The following is a 20,135-nucleotide window of genomic DNA, read 5'->3' on the forward strand; positions in this document are numbered from 1 at the left end:
GACAGAAGAGATTCCGGCTGCGCGAACAAGTGGATTAAGGTGAGTTAATTTTTTTTAATTTTTTTTTTAACCCCTCCAGCCCTATTGTACTATGCATTCTGTATTAAGAATGCTATTATTTTCCCTTATAACCATGTTATAAGGGAAAATAATAATGATCGGGTCCCCATCCCGATCGTCTCCTAGCAACCATGTGTGAAAATCGCACCGCATCCGCACTTACTTGCGGATGCTTGCGATTTTAACACGGCCCCATTCACTTCTATGGGGCCTGCTTTGCGTGAAAAACGCACACAAAATAGAGCTTGCTGCGATTTTCACGCAACGCACAAGTGATGCGTGAAAATCACCGCTCATGTGCACAGCCCCATAGAAATGGATGGGTCTGGATTCAGTGCGGGTGCAATGCGTTCACTTCACGCATCGCACCCACGCAGAAAACTCGCCTGTGTGAAAGGGGCCTAAAAGAATAAAATGCAACTTTTTATTTGTTCACATTTTTATTTTTATTTTCTAGTAAAACACGCAGTGGTCAGATGTTTATATTTTTGCAGATTTCTACAAGACCATTAATAAATATATTGAAGACAGTATTGACCCCTGAGGTAACCCACTGGTGAGGTGCCCCAGTCTGAGTATGTACCGTATAACCTGAAAAAAGGTGTGCAACTAAAAATATCACCCCCCCAAAAAAATAAAAAAATAAATTCTAAACACCCTTAGAATTTGTCTAGAAAGTTGAGTCACCATAATATATTATGCCTGTTTATGTAACTAATATCGAATTTTGAACAAATAAGAGGAAAGACACAATGGTATTATTTTGAAGATTAATTTTTCTATCTTGTGTGGTCATTGTGTCCTGAACTTAATGTTCTCATGCCTGTATAGCATCTGCAGGAGTACACTTGGAGGTGTGGTGAGATCTAAGCTTTTCAGTTGTATAACTTCAGTAATATTATTGGAATGTATTATTTAAGTAGCACACCCTTTGAGTATGGAACCTTATGTAATGCAACTTGTATAACTGGACGTAAAACAACAGCTGAAGATGAACAGGACTTCTTAGAATTTGGTAAATCTTTGCCTGATCTGCTCGTTTTCCTGATTAGAACCCCCACTTAGGCCTGTGTTTGGTCAGTGATTTGCATCAGTAATTATGTGAATCAGGCCTTCCATATGCACTTCTATGGGGCTTCAACAGAACATGTTGCACTGTTCTAGGTAAGGTCACACAGGTACAGATGCTGATCATTTATTCTCCTCTTGTAAATGTGCTTTTTCAGTGCATGCACCTTTCACCGAACCTGACTAAAGCCCAGAGGATAGATTGTGCATGCTCAGTAGAAGAACAACCAATCAGATTCCACCTTCCATTTTCAAAAGGAGCGCTGAAAAATGAAAGGTGGGATCTGATTGCCTGTTATGGGCAACTAAGCCAGCTTTCCTTTACTCCAATTTGATAAATCTCCCCCACAGATTTAAGATTGTTGGTAAACTCTGGGCCCTATTTCAATCTGGGGCACCGTATTTCAATCTGGGGCGCCATAGCTATTTCAATCTAGGTCACTATATTCTGCACACTGCATTGGGATTGTTACAGGCAGATCACTGAAGACAGTGGACATCTGGCACATGTAGGCTGCAGAGAATAGTAGCCATCTTGTGACCATTGACTCTATATCCGCTCCTCAGAATGGAGTATTGCCGTGAGTAGGAGCTGGCAAAGATTCATTATGTAAAGAAAACAACAAAAAATTATATATCCAAAATTAGAGATGTACAGTATGTAGATTAGGATTTTTACATTAAGGTTCTTTGGAAAACCTTTAAGAAACTGCAATGTGTATAACGTGATATGAATTTCCTGATTTTTGTTAAACCATCAATCTACGTCTAATGTGTAATGTCCAAATCTAGTAAAATAATTATTAAAAATAATAATAATGAGACTGGCTAAATAAAGACGAAGTCATATGAAAATCTGTACACATATCATTTTTATTTTCTAGCCTAAACATGCATTTCTGTCCTATAACCACAGCCTGAATAGCCTTGAAAGCTATCTATTCTAGACTAAGGACACTGCAGCCGTATAAAACTAGGATGATCCGTGAGACAATATTAGTTTTACTGGATGCTTCCAACAGATGGCCACAAAAGCTTCCAACAGCATCACTCTAAAGCTACCATGCACATGTCGCGGATTGCGCTCATGTACGCTTAGATTTTTTTGTTCCATGCAGACATTTGTGCCAAATCAGGCAGTGGGAACATCTGCATACTGACATCATTATGTCAGTGTTATACAATACATTCCAGAACTTTAAGGCCCCTTGCAGAAGAGCGTGAGCGGATTAGGTCCGGATGTGTTCAGTGAAAAATGCTCAATTTCGCAAGCAAGGGCATTCAGTTTTGTATGTGATCGCTTTCAGTTCAGTTTTTATTGTGTGGGTGTAATGCGATTTAATGCGTTTTGCACGCGCGTGATAAAAATACTGAAGGTATACAAACAACATATCTTAGCAACCATTCGTGATAAACATGTCAATTTGATTTTCACGCAGCCCCATTCACTTCTATGGGGCCAGTGTTGCGTGAAAATCACAGAATATAGAACATGCCACGATTTTCACGCAAGGCACAGGTGATGCGTGAAAACCAGCGCTCATGTACACAGCCCTATTAAAATGAATGGGTCCAGATTCTGCACGGGGCCTAAGGGTTACATAGCATAAATCAATATAATGCTATGCTCCCCGTCAGTGCTAGTGAGGTCGGTACGGGAGCTTCCGCAGACACACGCTGCAAGTTCAATGCATTGAACTCGCTCGTGTGAAACTAGCTAACACCTGCAGTGAAACCAGCTAACACCTGAAGTTTCCAGGCTGAACCAGAATGATTTTAAAACTTGTGTTTGAGCTGAGAAAGTAATCGGTTTGGGTGAATTTTAAAGGTGAGACATTTTAGGGAGAGGAATATTGGATTTGATCATTCTCACAGCCTTCTGGACTTTAAAAAAAAAATAAAAATCAGTTTAAACTTTTACATTACAATTTTCTCAAACATTGGGTTTTTGTAAGAAAGCAGTTTTTAATATTTTTTTAAAAAATTTAGACTACATTACTGCTGGATTAAAGGGGCTGTCTGCTTTTTTATGTTGATGACCTGTCCTCTATTCTTGTCACTATTTACCTGCTTGCCATCGACACTGCAGTGACAAGCAGGTGTAATTACGACTCCTCCGTACTGTTCACTTCAATGGGACGGCTCCTTCCTGTTCAAGTGAATAGAAAAGAAGTGAATGGGACAGCTTGTAGTTACACCAGCTCACCACCGCAATTGCGACGGCGAGCGGGTAAACAGAGAAGAGAACACAGCACCCGTACGAGCGCTGCATTCTCTTCAAACAGCTGATCGGGAGGGTGCCGGCAATCGGATCTTTGCCAATCTGATATTGATGACCTGACCTATCCTGAGGATAGGTCATCAATATAAAAAAGCAGACAACCCCTTTAACTCTGCCAAAGATTAGTTTGCTCTGATACATTTTGTGCAATTTTTATTTACATATTTACCAGTTTTGACTATGACACTGTTTTTAGAGTAAAGTCCCCTTTTCACTGCTCGATGTCCGAGCAGATCATCGCTAATGAGCATTTGTACAAACTGATTAGCAATAATCTGCCGGTGCCGCTGATTACCCGATGGACAAGCGAAACGCATGTTTATGGGATAATAGGATTGTTGTTGCGTTCTCCTAAATCATAGTTTGCCAGCAGTAGAACGTGCCATCTAAACAGCAGTGATGGCTTTAGTGATCGTCCCTCCCCATACTGTGGAGGAGATCTCTGCATGTAAATACTACGGTCTCCTCCACTGACGAGCATGCCATTGTCAGGAAGGAACTCTTTCTTCCCGACAATCGTCTGCTCCATCGGGCCATGCAAAGGGGCCTTCATTTATGTTCCTTCTTATGTGAAACAGAATCTTTGCAACCTCACTTTATAGTATTGAAAGTGGAAATGCCAGACTGATAGACAAATCCGGGTAATCCATCCTGAACGCATTTATTTTTATATGATGGATTAGGAGGAATTCTGGCCCATTGTATGTAGGATTAAAGCATTTTGATTGCACTAAGATCCAGTGACAGGAAATAAGTGCCTCCACAATGTAGCTGTTGAGAAGTTTGTATCCTATTATAAAGTCTTGGTGGTGAGCTCATCCAATGAATGTCATCTGCTACTATGTATCTCCAAATTATTATATTATAGAATTATAGTATTACCTAACAGCTCACATAAAAATAGTGTTCACCATATTATTGTCATCGTCAACCAGAAACTCCAAACTACCTTTTTTTTTTAAATAAATGTGTCCTGATATGTCTTTTATCCTTCTTCCTCATACTCTGATAGCAAGCAACTGATAACATTTTATTACATTTATTACTTGTTTTCTATGGTTTTATTCTGAACTTGTATACTGTCTTGCAATATTTCCATTCATCATTTTTCTCTGGTGGAACAGCCTATACCAGATCAATAATGTACATAGAGAGAAGTCTTAATAGCAAAACTCATAATGGAAGCCCGTTTTTGGTACAAGATTAGATACAAAACAAGGGCATAGTTGAAGTGGCTGGTAGGGCATGTGTGAGTGATGTAGTAGTCACCTATTAGATGCTGGTAGAGCTAGGAGATAGCCAGATTTGTAGATGGGGTGAGCATTAAACCTTCGTCCTGCCTACTATTAAGGTTCATGCCAACATTATGTATGCCCGATATTATATTATAGGCCCGAAAGGGACCATAATTATTGTAACCTCATTCCTGGAGTTACAAGTCTCAGCTCTGATAAACTCTGACCACTGTGTGATAAAAAAACCCACAGATGATGGGAGTAGGGGCTTGATCTTCTAAAGTGCTTCCCATAAAGAGTGGCATTTTTTTTGTGTCAGGACATGTTTCATGTTGGTTTTGGAGCCATATGGGCTTGTTATTAGAATATACAGTCATTACCCACAATTTTTACCATTATCAAGATGGCGCAGGCAGAACTCTATTGAGGTGCGGAGGAGCCACCAGTAATGAATCGCTGATGTTCTCTCTATTGGAGACAGGTACTTAAGAGGCCATGAGAAATTGTGAGCAGACGCGGTAATGGAGGTGATATCATCCCGTTCTGACATGAGCAGTGGGATTAAAGGAATGCTAAGAACATGGTGCCATGAAAATAAAGCTAGACATAAGAATAATGTGATCAAGGTGGATATATTTTTATAATCAATTCTTGTCAATACCAAGATTTCCTGCCCCGATTAGTGTAATAACCCTGCAATAAGGAGAATCATTGTTTTATTGCCATTGGAAGAAAAGACTTTGCATGACGCCAGGGGCATTGCTAGGGTCTCAAAAGATCCAGGGCCCAAGCCCCAATGAATATGGCCTAGTTCTCTATGTCGCCCCACAAACTGCATTTTGCTGTATTTGCTATACAGCAGCACATACCTGTCATATCCAGTGCCTCCAGGTGATGTATCCTCTGATGTAGATCTTCTCTGTCATCATTTTCTCCATTTGGTCCGTACAACTTCTTTCAGCCACGCCTCGTCTCTGCAGAGTGCGACACACAGACATCTTAGCTTCCTCACTTTTCTATTATCATCCCCCAACCTGGAGTCCCCACAGTGTTATCCTGCTCCTCATTCTGCTCCCCAATACCCCCAAATACTATCCTGAAGAAAAATTACTGCCCCCATAGTAATAGTGCTCCTCCAAGTCACACCAATAGTAATTCCCTTCTAGAATGCTCTAATTAGTAATACTGCCCCAACCATGATAATGCTCCCCAAGAATGCCCCCATTAGTAATACTCCTCCCTACAGTGCCACCAACTGTGATAACACTCCCCAAGAGTGTCCTCATTAGTAGAAGAGCCCTCCAGTATTAACAATACCCTCACAGAGCCCCCAGTAGAAATAAGGCCCCCTATTGTTCCCCCAGTGGTAATAAAGCTCTCTACAGACTCCTCAGTTGTAATAAGGCCCCCATAGTGCTCTTAGTAGAAATAAGGCGGAGCTATAAGTCCCTCCTATAGAGCCCCCTGTAGTAATAAGAACGCCTATAGTGTCCCATGGATTTATAATACCCATGAAGTGCCCCCAGTATTTATACTGCCCCCTGCAATGCCCCCTGTAGTTATATTCCTCCCTCCACCATGCAGTCCCATGTAAATAACATCACATCATCTCTCCAGCCCCCTCCAATATACAGTCCCATGTAAATAACATTCCTCTCTATCTACAGCCCCTTCCAAAACACAGTTCCATTTAAATAACATCACCTTCTCCCCAGCCGCCTTCAACCTACAGTCCCAAGTAAATAATATCACCCCCTCCCCAGCTGCATCCAACATGGAATCCGATGTAAACATCACCCCCTCAACATTCAGTCCCATGTAAATAACATCACTCCCCCCACCAGCCACCTTAAATGTACAGTCCCATGTAAATAACATTGCCCGGTCAACATTCAGTCCCATGTAAATAACATCACTCCCTCAGACTCCTGTAACATTCAGTTCCATGTAAATAACATCACTCCCTCACACATCCGCCATCAACATACAGTCCCATGTAAATAACACCACTGCCTCCCCCAGCATCCTCCAACATACAGTCCCATGTTAATAACATCACTCCCAACCACATCCGCCATCAACATACAGTCCCATGTAAATAACTTGACTCCCTCCCCGAGCCCCCTCCAACATACAGTCCCATGTAAATAACAACACTCCCTCCTACAGCCACCATTAACATACAGTCCCATGTAAATAACATGCCCCCCTCCCCAGCCACCTCTAACACACAGTTCCATGTAAATAACATCCTTCCCTTCAGCCCTAACATACAGTCCCAGTTAAATAACCACAACTCCCAGCATTGCTCTGCCTCTACCTTCACTTACCTCTCCTCATATAGCAGACCTCACCACAGCTTCTTCCCCCAGGACTTCTCCTCTTCACTGCCCTCCTCTCCTGCACTGGTCACAAGATGGTGACATCATCGTAGGTCCTTCTCAACCACTGCCTTTTTTACTGATCACATGACCTATGATGTCATCACAGGTCCTTCAGCTCTTCCAGTGCATTAGATTCAATTGTATTACTGTCCTGGCAGGCAGGACATTCAGGGCCTGGAACAAAACATCAGGGGCCCAGGCCCTGAATGTGTTAACCTAGCAACTCCCCTGCATGACGCTCTTTAGTACATCGCAGCTGTACCAGTCTTCCAATTAATGTGCATCTCTGTCTGTCCACAGTAGTGTACAATGACTGTGAGATATTATTCATGATGGCCAGCAGCTTATTAAAGGGGTTATCCCATCTCAGACAATAGGGGCATATCTCTAGGATATGTCCCCATTGTCCGATAGGTGCGGGTTCCAGCACTGGGACCCTCAACCACAATGAGAACGGAGCCAGGAAACGAACGAGGGGCGCGCTGCGCGGTGCGCTCCCATTGACTTTTATGGGAGCAACGCTTGGTGGTGGATGGACCCCAGGGTCCTCCAGCCACAGCACTCCCCGCTTTGTTCTTGTTGTACGTGCGGGTCCCAGCGGTGGGACCCGCACCTATCAGACAATGGGGGCATATCCTAGCGATATGCCCCCATTTTCTGAGATGGGAATACCCCTTTAATCATCTGTTTTTCTGCCACAGCCTCCAAAGTGTCCAGTTTGACTCCTACCACTGAGCGAGCCTTTTTTAGTAATTTGTTCATTGCACTTATGTTGATACTGTTTCCCCAGCATACCACAGCGTAAAAAATAGCACTGATGACAACAGACTGATAGAAAGTCTGGAGGAGTTTAGTAGACACTCCAGAGGATCTCAGTTTTCTCAGTTAGTACAGAAGGTTCTGACCTTTCTTGAACATGGTACAGGTGTTAGGACTCCAATCCAATTTGTCATCTACAAGCACTCCCAGGTACTTGTGCATGCTAACCACCTCTACTTCTACTCCTTTGATGGAAACTGGTGACAGGGTGGGGGTGGGGTCTAAGTTTCCTAAACTCAACCACCATGTCCTTTGTCTTAATGATATTGAGCTACAGATCGTTAAGCTCCCACCAGCTGGCAAAGTCCAACACCAGTTTCCTATATTCAGCTTCTTGTCAGTTCCTAATACATGCCACAATGAGAATTTCTGCAAATGGCATTGCCATTTGTATCTGAAGTCCGAAGTACAGAAACACAACCCTGCAACTGCTAAAACTGGGGTGGACCAGTCAGGTAGTCCATTATCAATAAGAAAGTGATTTCATCTACCCGCAACTGATGCAGTTTGTTCCCCATTAACACAGGCTGTAAGGTATTAAGTGCACTGGCGAAATTGAAGAACATGATCCTCACCATGCTGCTTGAGGTATCCAAGTAGGAGTGCACTTGGTTCAGCAGGTAGATGACCACTTACTTCACTCCAATGCCATATCAAACTGCAGGGGGTCCAGGGCACTAATGACTAGGGATTTCAGCTGGTCCAACATTTAAGTACCCATTGTTTTGCTGGTCAGTAAGGCCTTTTCAGGCAGAGTCATTAAAAGAGTTGTCCGGGTTCAGAGCTGAACCCGGACATACCCTTATTTTCACCACGGCAGCATCCATAAGGCTAGCATCGGAGCATCTCATGCTCCAAAGCACTCCCTTGCCCTGCGCTAGATCGTTCAGGGCAAGGGCCCTTTTGTTTATCATAACACACTGCCGGGCGGAAACTTACTCCCGGCAGTGTGTTCGGTGATGTCGCCGGCTCTCATGGGTGGGCTTTAGCGCTGCCCTAGCCATTTTACTGGCTAGGGCAGCACTAAAGCCCGCCCATCAGTGCCGATGACATCACCGAGCTTCCTGGCAGCCCCACGGAGAGCCCTGGTACATCACCGGAACTCCTAAAAATGCCTTTCCCTTGCACGATTTAGCGCAGGGCAAAAGAGAACATCGGACCATGAACTGCTCCGATGCTCAAGTCAGGGGGGCTGTCTGGGTTAAAATGGAGGTATGTCCGAGTTCAGCTCTGAACCCGGACAACCCCTTTAAGGGAATAAATCGGGCAGACTGTCTGGTTGGGTTTTATTATTTTTTTTTTCATGAAAGCCCAAGGAACGAGCTTTCTACACCCGTGCATCAAAATCATGCTGCGTGCCACGCAAAAACGTGCACTAGGTTGCAGTCCATCGCAGGCCCTTTCATAAGAGAAGGGTTCCCCTATAAACCCTTCTCTATCCCTCCAGGTCAGAAGGCTCTTGCAAGTGACTGAGACAAGTGGCAACCCTCAGCCGAAGCTGAGGGTACACCGGTCTGTGCTCCAGCTTTCACCCAAGTTGTTTGCTAGAGCTCAACATACTAGGTCTGGACTGTCCCCAGAGGGAGAACCCAAGGGGCTTTGCAGGGAGGTGAGGAACCTGATGGACACCCCACCTCTAGACCTCAGGGGGTTGCCCATAAGGGTGCCGAAACCCTGAAGTCCTAGTGACAAAATAAATAATATGAATGATTGCCATTATGGCCTGGAAATTCAACCGGAATTAAAAAAATTCCTCATCTTTTCTGGACCGAAGCCGAGCAAAGAGAGCTGTGTGCTCTCAAATGTATGAAAGGAAAGTGCTGTGCAAAAATGCTATCACTCAGTGGGATCCCACCCCCAGTGAGTTCAGGCACCCCAGAGTCATCGCTCCGGGAGCACTTCTGCACCTTGGGCTTTTATCACAACCCGGCCCCTGGCTTCAATTCAGCAGAGTCCTTGGTCACCTACCATATGGCACTAATGGCCAAAGTCGTACACCCTAGGGATGCTCTGTGGATCTCCGTTCTCCTCGACATCTCAGAGGTTCGGCACTATGCTTCCCCCCCCCCAGATGGATAACAGTAGATACTACACTTGATCTAAGCCAAAAGGCAGAGAAGCGACTGCCTGGTAGGGTCACTCCTGCTGATAAAAACAATACTTCTCTTGTGAAAATCTGTTGCAGTTTTGCATTTGCATAAAGAATAAGTCTTTTTTTTTTTCTCGGTAATGCCGCAATGGATTTTAATGAGACAGGTAGAAGATGGGTCAAGTGAAGGCTTTTTGAGGATGGGTGTAATGGTAGCATGTTTAAAAGCAGAGGGGAAGACACCAGAGTTTAGTGATAGGTTGAAGAGATGAGTTAGGGTTGGGATAAACACTGTGGTGAGGTTAGGGATGAGGTGGGATGGGATTGGGTCAAGTGCACAGGTGGTCAGATGAGATTTGGAGAGTAGAGTGGAGAGTTTTTCTTCTGTAATGGTGGAGAAGCGGGTTTTGGGAGAAGAGGACCGACCGAGCAGTTGTGTAGAGGGTCTGTGGGGACTGTGTAGTGAAGCTTTCCCTGATGTTGACTATCTTTTGTTTGAAATATTTGGCAAAGTCCTCAGCTGAGAAGAGAGGAGAGGGTGGGGGCGCTGGGGGACGGAGAAGGGAGGTAAAAGTGCTAAAAAGTTGTTTAGGGCTGTGTGACAGGGAAGATATGAGAGATGAGAAGTAGGCCTGTTTTGCATCAGCGAGTGAGGATTTAAATATGAGGAGGGATTGCTTGTATGCGGTGAAATGATCTTTAGAATGGGATTTCTTCCATTGCCGCTCAGCAGCCCTGGAAGCTTGTCTGAGTTTTTTGGTCAGGTTGGTGTGCCAGGGTTGTCTGTTGATTTTTTGGCAATATCAATACCATTATAAAATTTGCAGATGACACGACCGTGATAGGCCTGATCTCCAACAATGATGAAACAGCCTATAGGAAAGAGGTTGAGAACCTAGAGAGATGGAGTAAGAACAACAACCTCATACTCAATACCAAGAAAACAATGGAGCTAATTCTGGATTTTAGGAAGAAGAAACGAAATGGACACCATCCCATTAGCATTAATGGTGGAAACGTGGAGATAGTTCAAAGTTTCAGATTCTTGGGAGTTCATATTAGTCAGGACCTGTCATGGATAAAAAATACACAACAGAAATGACCAAAAAAGGCCTTCAGAGGCTTTATTTTCTGAGGAGTCTGAAGAAAGCACAACTCCCAAAACAGCTGCTAGTCAATTTTTACAGGTGCACCATAGAGTCTGTTATCACATACTGCATTACAGTGTTGTACTCCGGCTGCTCTTCTGAGGACAAGAAGACCCTCAAGCGCATCATCAGAATGGCTGGCAGAATCACTGGTACTCAGCTACCATCACTGGATGACATCTTCACTGCTCGTTGCAGCAACAGGGCAAAAATTATCTGTGGGGATCCAACTCACCCCGGCCACAGCATTTTCATTCCCCTACCCTCTGGTAGGCGTCTTAGAGCCCTATATGCCCGCACCACTAGGCTGAAGAACAGCTTTTACCCCAAGGCAATCAGTCTCCTAAATGCTCAGAGACTATTGCCCCTTCCTAGGATAGAAACTACCACAGACTGAAAGTGACTGCTGCATTCGTGAACCCATGATGATCTCTTGTCTGCAGTGGTGTCTGAATCAGTGTGTATATATACTCATAAGCACTTCCTACTTTGCTCTTGCTATATATATGCTGTGAACTGTGAATAGTAATGCTTTCTAGTGCAATGTTTTTTGTTTTTTTCTAGTGTAATACTTTAGTTTAAATGTCAGTTCTTGTTCCTCTGTCCATGGCATCTAGGATTGCTCCAAACAACATTTCATTGTATTGTACATTGTATTACATTGTATTGTACAGTGACAATAAAGGCATCTTAACTTATTTTATCTTAAGGAATCTCCCTGGTCTTCACCCTAAGGCTCCATTCACACGTCCGCAATGTGTTTTGCAGATACACGGAGTCACGGATCCGCAAAACACGGAAAGCGGCAATGTGCGTTCCGCATTTTGCGGACCGCACATTGCCGACATAATAGAATATGCCTGTTCTTGTCCGCAATTGCGGACAAGAATAGGACATGTTCTATTTTTTTGCGGAAACGGAAGCACGGATGCGGAAGTGCGGATCCGCAAATGTGGATGCGGACAGCACATTCCGTCCCCATAGAGAATTAATGGGTCCGCACCCTTTCTGCAAAATTGCGGAAAGGATGCGGACACATTTTGCGGACGTGTGAATGGAGCTTAAACCTCTGCAAGTAGGTGTGAACCTCCTGATTGGATATGTAGTGTCCCACTAGGTAAAGGTGGGCACTACACAAGGGTTAATGTGTTTTACATGCAATGTATTTCCCTGTGTTATCTGGGTGTCAGGCCTGTTAGGGTGCAGTTTAGCCTCCCAGGCGTTAGAGGGAGCTAGAGAGCCCTAGATACAGGCCCGTCGCTAACAGACAGGCAAAACAAACAATTGGTTGGGGCCCCGAGCTGGCCAAGCAGAGTAACTCAGAAGATCCAATGGTATAAAATATTCTAACCCCCAGGCGTTCCCATGGTGACGGGGACGCTTGCCTGGTTAGAATATACCATCGGATCTGAGTTTTTCGAGCTCAGTGAGATCGTAAAAAACTCAAATCCGATGGTATATTCTAACCCCCAAGCGTTCCCATGGTGACAGGGACGCTTGCCTGGGGGTTAGAATATACAGGGCCCCGACTACTTTAACTTTAATCATTGCTCATTGGCATTGCTGAGTGAGCTGTTTACTTGGATTATTTCGGATATCTCTTACTCTGTCTTAGCTCTGGACTCCGGTAATAGCAGGCAGTGCGGGGGGCGGCGCTCACTCACTGTCACTGACGTCACGCGCCTGCTCCTCCCACTAGGCGGCGCAGGCGCGTGACGTCAGTGAGTGAGCGCCGCCTGCACTGCCTGCTGTTGTTACCGGAGCTAAGACAAAGTAAGAGTCAGAGACCAGAGTCAGAGATATCCAAACAATCCTAGTAAAGAGCTCAGTAATGACTTGAGCAATGATTAAAGTAGTTACTGATTCGTTTATAAATATACTGCTGTGCTGTGAGCGTCGGGGAGGGGGATCTGTGGATGGCACTGTAGGGGGATCTGTGGATGGCAGTGCCATCCACAGATCCCCCTACAGTGCCATCCACAGATCCCCCCTCCCCTAAACAGTGCCATCCACACAGATCTCCCCCCTAAACAGCGCCATCCACAGATCCCCCTACAGTGCCATCCACAGATCCCCCCCTCCCCTAAACAGTGCCATGATCATGGCACTGTTTAGGGGAGGGGGGATCTGTGGATGGCACTGTTTAGGGGGGATCTGTGGATTGCACTGTTTAGGGGGGATCTGTGTATGGCAGTGCCATCCACAGATCCCCCTACAGTGCCATCCACAGATCCCCCCTCCCCTAAACAGTGCCATCCACACAGATCTCCCCCCTAAACAGCGCCATCCACAGATCCCCCTACAGTGCCATCCACAGATCCCCCCTCCCCTAAACAGTGCCATCCACACAGATCTCCCCCCTAAACAGTGCCATCCACAGATCCCCCTACAGTGCCATCCACAGATCCCCCTACAGTGCCATCCACAGATCTCCCCCCTAAACAGTGCCATCCACAGACCCCCCCCCTCCCCTAAACAGTGCCATCATGGCACTGTTTAGGGGAGGGGGATCTGTGGATGGCACTGTTTAGGGGGGAGATCTGTGGATGGCACTGTTTAGGGGGGAGATCTGTGGATGGCACTGTTTAGGGGGGAGATCTGTGGATTTCACTGTTTAGGGGGGAGATCTGTGGATGGCACTGTTTAGGGGGGAGATCTGTGGATGGCACTGTTTAGGGGGGAGATCTGTGGATGGCACTGTTCAAATTTCATGCACATTAAATGCAACAGCAGTATTTGCACTGTAAACCTCCTTTTTTATTTTATATAAAGTGTGGGTGAACTTAAACTGTATGGCTATACTGTGGTTCCTATAGGCTTTGCGTGCGTAAGGTGTGGAGGGGGGGGGGGGGGGGCCTCCATGTCTATTTTGCTTGGGGCCCCCAAATTCCTTCAAACGGCCCTGCCTAGATATATATAGGTAGGCCCAGACAGGGGAGTGGTAGTGTATTCCAGGGGACTAGAGGAGTCACCTCGTCTACCTGAAGCTCCTGAGGCTAGGATTAGCTCAGTTGAGATACCCCGATTGTAGGACAGCACCTCCTGGGAGAAACCTGCAGCTTCCCTCACAACAGGAACAGCACCCCAAGTTCAGATAAGTAACCTGATGAGCAGAGGATTTGTAAAGCAAGTGCCAATACTGGAGGAAGATTATCCAAACCAAGGATTTAAGCCAGCAATTAGGCATCCGGGCCTTGGGACCTAGCCAGATAGAATAGCTGAAGGAAATAGAACAAAATAGCACTGCAAAGCATTGACTGTTTTTCCCTCCATGTATCTTGCATGATTAATACCTGCCATCTTGTGAAATAAGCCTGCTTGTGAAGCATTCGATATAAGGTACTGCATTACCATCTTGATGTATAAAGTTGGACTGTTTTAAGTAAAGCAACGTTTGGTTCACTATACCACCTGTGTACCTCACTTATTGCTGCTGAAACCGGTGTGCCACCGTTACAGGCACTGGCGTCACGAAACTCAAAAGGGACCTTGCTTCAGGCACTCTAAATACCTGCAACATCCAGGGCACCTCACACATCATCAGGCCTGGTCCCTACATACCGAGTGTGCCCCAGAGGAACTTGTGTCTACCTCTCATTCACTGCCGCATGCCTGCCCAGGGTTCTCCTTCAAATAGTGAGCAACCCTCGATTGCCCATAACCGTGACCTCACTTCGCAATACCCTGCAGGTCTGGCGTGCTGCAGATACCTGCCTCACTTCCAATCCACTACTGAAGTCTGACCATCGTTGTTGGGGCCAGAATTGCCACACAATTAAGCTGGCCTTTAAAAGCAAATAGGGGCTCTGCTTATTGCTCATCTAAGTGACATTCCTAGGCCATGGAACAGCTCCACTTCTTCATTTTCCTGCTACATCTAGCCGAATGCTATGTCTCTGCTCCAGCCAGTGACCATTTGGGGTGTGCTTTTGCATGAAGAGGACAACACACTGACTGACTGTATCTAGATACCTATGGTGTTGCTGGTTTTTCAACTCTTTGTTTACTCTTTGAGTGGAGTGGGGAGAAGTGTTTAAAAAGGGTGGTGGATCTGTATCTGGGGAGGGGGCTTTTTTGTGGGGTCGTGGAGCAATTATAACTGGTTGTTAGGGGACTTTCATAATTTCTATGAGCGGCTCTGGAAGTGATTTTTAGGCAACCAAATGTCACACCATGCACAATATATTGTGTGGGGGTGGTAGGAACTTTCTGTAACATTATGCAGTAATAAGCTATGTGCATATAGACAGCACAGTTGAATTATAAATCTTGTAGAACTAATACTGTAAGAAAATGTGGTATATCATAAAATATACTAATAAGCTAGATAATTAATGTCATGGGCACAAAGTGTTCTATTAGGTATTGTGCACTTGTAGCCCCACTGACATAAATCTGTGCACTAGTTGCCTCTGTTGTTATTGTCCTTGGAGAGTATTAATGTATTTGTTCAGCTGCTTATTAGAGAGATCGGCAAACAACCTATAAAAGATATGATAATTTGGTATAATAAAATTACTGGGATTGGAATGTTGTAGCCATAAAATAAGATCGATTGAATGTTAAATAGCCGGTTTCCTACTTTCTTGTACGTCAAAGTAAAAACTAATTGGAACCAGTCTGGCCAGTTAGTTCCCGTGTTGCGTTAAAACAGAAGTAGTAATCAAGCAAAGAAATGAACTTTTTGTTTTTCAAAGACTGGACTAATTCCAAATCTATAAAACTGTGCATTCACAAGAACACATAATCTAGTCCATTTATATCTAATCTGATAAATCAGCCCAGAACTGACATGGTGCCAGTAATCACCCAAATGTCGTAATGTGCTCTACTCATCTCTGCATTACACGGTATTGCTCTGAAGCGCTGCTCTCCATCTTGATAACTAAAAAAATATAATGTTTTTGGCTCAGCAAGTAGAAGGGTAATGAGATTACGGTAAACAGAGCAAAATATTATTACAGCTAGAAGTTACAAGTAAGATATATATATCATGGCCAGAGGCGTTGCTAGGCTAAACATTCGGGGCCTGGGCCCCTGATGTTTTGTCCCAGGCCACTAATCTACTGCCTGCCAGGCAGATACAACTGTATTGCCGTCCTTAGGACGGCAATACAATTGAATATAATGCACTGCAAGATCCGAAGGACCTGTGATGACATCACAGGTCACGTGATCAGTGCAGAAGGCAGGGGTTGAGAAGGACCTGCGATGATGTCACCATCATGTGACTAGTGCAGTAGAGGCCCGCAGTGAAGAGGAGAAGTCCTGGGTCCCTAGCTATGCCCCTGGTCTTGATATTTCACAGAATTCTTGTGCAGGGATCATCTTACATTTCTTTGCAGTTAATGAAAAAAAAAATTAAAAAAATTGTTCTAACATAAACTCCAAAACTACAGTAAGTCTACTCACAATTTATCACAATGTCATTCTTCACACCTGCTACTCCTCAGCTCCTAGCCCGTAAAATTATTAAAGTAGATTATCAAAGTAGACTAAAATAGCATTGAGCGAGCATGCTCGGCCGAATAGATAGATTAATAGATGGCGCTGTTCATGACTCATATCACCCTAATGACATTGATCTAGGTGCGCAGGTCCACCTAAGCCATCCAATAGATATGAAGCAACTTTGAGTCTTACTGGCTCTCAGTCAGATGAGAGCTGGTTTTGAATGCCTCGGATGGGATAGAGCGTTTAGGAGTGATAGAACTTGATAAGAAAGTATGCAATAAAGTCTGATGTTGATGGGATAGAACGTTTATGAGTGATAGATCATAAACGTGAGTAAAAATAAAAGCTGGTTTGGAATAGTGCACAAGGCTGCCATTGTAAAGTATGCTGACTGTATCTGTCTCATGGATAGATTGTTGGCTTGCACATACCTAGCTTTTGGCATATAGCCTTTGTGTGGTTGTCTATTGTATGTCATAGGTAATGGGAGTCCAAGATACATCCAGACATCCTTCAAATGCTGTTTCCAAACTATTTTGGTGAAGTTTCTATCAATTTTTAACTTTTTTGTGTGAACCAGGCACCCTCTTTTCTGAGCACAGGGTGCCTGGGGTTTTCCCATTGACTTCCATTGTGCTTGGTAGAGCACACGAGCATACCGTTGTGTTCGGCCCGAGCACTTTGGTGCTCGATCAACACTAGACTAAAAGCTATGGGGACTTATTTATTTTTGATATACATTTTTTTGGGGCTGCAAAACATTTTTCTAGCATGTTTTTATGAAACATTTTGCACAATTTAACTTCTGCAGTTTCTCTGTTTTACAGTATACAGCAGCTGCAGAATGCTTTTCTGTGATAAAGCTGTCAGACTGGCCATCACCCTTTCTTCTCTCTCCTGAATGATTTTTTAGGCTAGTTTCACACTAGTGTTGTTGGATTCCGGCAGGCAATTCCGTTGCCAGAAGTGCAGGAAATGAGACTGTAATCTAACTGCCCAGAAGAGCATTTAAACCACAAAATTCAGAACATGGATTTCTCCAACCAGACTTGTACATGCAACTTATTTTCTAAGTTTTACTATAAAGACATTTCCTAATCTAATATAAAAAAACATTTGAACTGTCAATCTGTGGATAACATCAATGTCTTTCACTAGTGCTGAGAGAATCAAAGTTAATGAAATGGAATTCAATCAGAATTTCGGGAAAAATTTGATTTGCCACAAATCCGGATCTTCTGGCGCTTCGTGGTAACTATTCAATTTTTCCTGAAATGGCAGTAAACATACTTACCTCATCCATTTGAGCACGAAGAGGCAGTTGTGGCCATCTAGAAGGAAGAAAATGTGTGATTCTCGCGCACGCTGACGTATGATGTCACTATGTCAGCACTCACCTCAATTGACGCATTGTCTTCAATGAAGATGGCCACGACGGCCTCTCCACGATCAAATGGATGAGGTGAGTGCATATATTTTTTTGTTTTAACCCTTGATTAACCCCCTGATAGGCTGAATGTGACTCTACGTTGCCGCAATCAGTGTTGAACGCAGCATTAGAGGGGTTCAAATCATGGGGGGCAGTGTGATCGCCGTTCCCCGTCATTGCGCTTGCTCCATCCAATGGAAAGCGATTCACTATGAAGTAATTCGTAACAAATTGAATTTCTTGACGAAATTTAGCGAAGCAGCCAAATCGAATTTATGAAAACTTCGCCCATCTCTGTCTTTCACCAAAATTATGATATTTCCAAGTACAATACTTATATTACTAAGGATATACAGTCCTCATTTGACCTAGGATATTTTCATAAGAATTTCATAAGCAGAGTCATTCCGGTGCATCCTAGGAAAGAATATTTATGTTGCAAGATATAAGCTTTAACCAATTAGAGGTCAGTACAATAGTGGCTAAATGTTATTCACACAATGTAGTTGTTAAGGTGTAACCAACCTATAAGAGTTTGTCATTTAAATTTTATTATGAAACATACATTGGCTATATTAAATTATTATTACATTGAATAGTAATTTTTTAGCTAAATCCGAGTTTCTTTTTACAAATCTACTTTGTTGAATATAAAATGCCTGCTTGGCAACTTATTGCATATTGATTATACATTGATCTCAAGTTGACCAAAAATGGTTCAGAATGCAGGATAAATACCTCTATATAAAAAATTTTGGGACATTTTGAGACCAATTATATTAAGTTATTTATTTATTTATTTATTTATTCTATGTGTTAAATTAGGGAAAAAAAGAGTGATTTAAATTATTAATAATTTTGGTTTTTATACTGTATTACTAAAATAAATGTTTTACTTTATTTTACTTTTATTTTTAATCCCCCTAGGGGACTTGAATATGCAATCATTTGATCGCTTATATCATAAACTGCAATAATGTATTATTTATTATTAATATATTATTATAATAATTTATACATTTTTGCTCAGGGGGTATATCCTAACAGAAGACATGACTGGTGGCAGTTGAAGAATGGAAATAAGCATGTGCGACCATCTCAGCGAGGTGGATAGACAGACGAGTAAAAGAACAAACAAGAGGTGACACTATATTGATAACTTTTTGGCTATACTAAAATTTTATATTTTTAAAAGTATTCAGATCCAGGTGCTGTTTAAAAGATGTAAAAAATGCAAACTGTAAAAAGGGTTGAACTGGCAAAGGTACCTGTTTGCTTTTTTGCAAAGTGTATACTCTTGGTCAGAGTGCGTGCAATTGTTTTCGCTTTTAATTATTTTGAATAGCGTTCATTAAATATGTTTTATGGTAAGGAGGATTAGAAAATTATGAAAATATTTATTTTGTAACTAGCAATTATGTTTATGCAATGTAGATCTGTGTTATATACCAAGCAATGAACTTAATGTGAACCAACACACTTACTCCCACACATGAGTATGGCTTTAGGTGAAGGCTATTGTGCTCGAGTCAGAGAACAATATCATGTGTGCTAACATAGATTTAGTTAAGACATACAGATAAGACTACTTTCACACTCGCGTTTGGTGCGGATCCGTCATGGATCTGCACAGACGGATCCATTCAGATAATACAAACGTCCGCATCCGTTCAGAACGGATCCGTTTGTATTATCTTTAACATAGCCAAGACAGATCCGTCTTTAACACCAAAAGTCAATGGAGGACGGATCCGTTTTCTATTGTGTCATAGAAAACAAACGCTTCCCCATTGACTTACATTGTGTGTCAGAACGTTTGGCTCAGTTTCATCAGACGGACAGCAAAACGCTGCAAGCAGCATTTTGGTGTCCGCCTGCAAAGCGGAATGGAGATGGAAAGGAGGCACTGAGGCAAACTGATGCATTCTGAGCAGATCCTTTTCCATTCAGAGTGCATTAGTGCCAAACTGATCCATTTTGGACTATTTGTGAGATCCCTAAGGCTCAGTTCACACCTGAGCGTTCTGAAAGGAGCGCTCTGTATGCGCGATTGTACGGGCGTTTACAAGCGCGCATACAGAGACAAGTGTGCACACAGTGTCGCGCGTTCCCGAAAGTCTATGTACGGGAACGCGCGACAAGCGCCCAAAAAAATGCTCCTGTACTTG

Source organism: Bufo bufo, chromosome 3 (assembly GCF_905171765.1).
Source record: "Bufo bufo chromosome 3, aBufBuf1.1, whole genome shotgun sequence".
In the NCBI taxonomy this organism is placed as follows: Eukaryota; Metazoa; Chordata; class Amphibia; order Anura; family Bufonidae; genus Bufo; species Bufo bufo.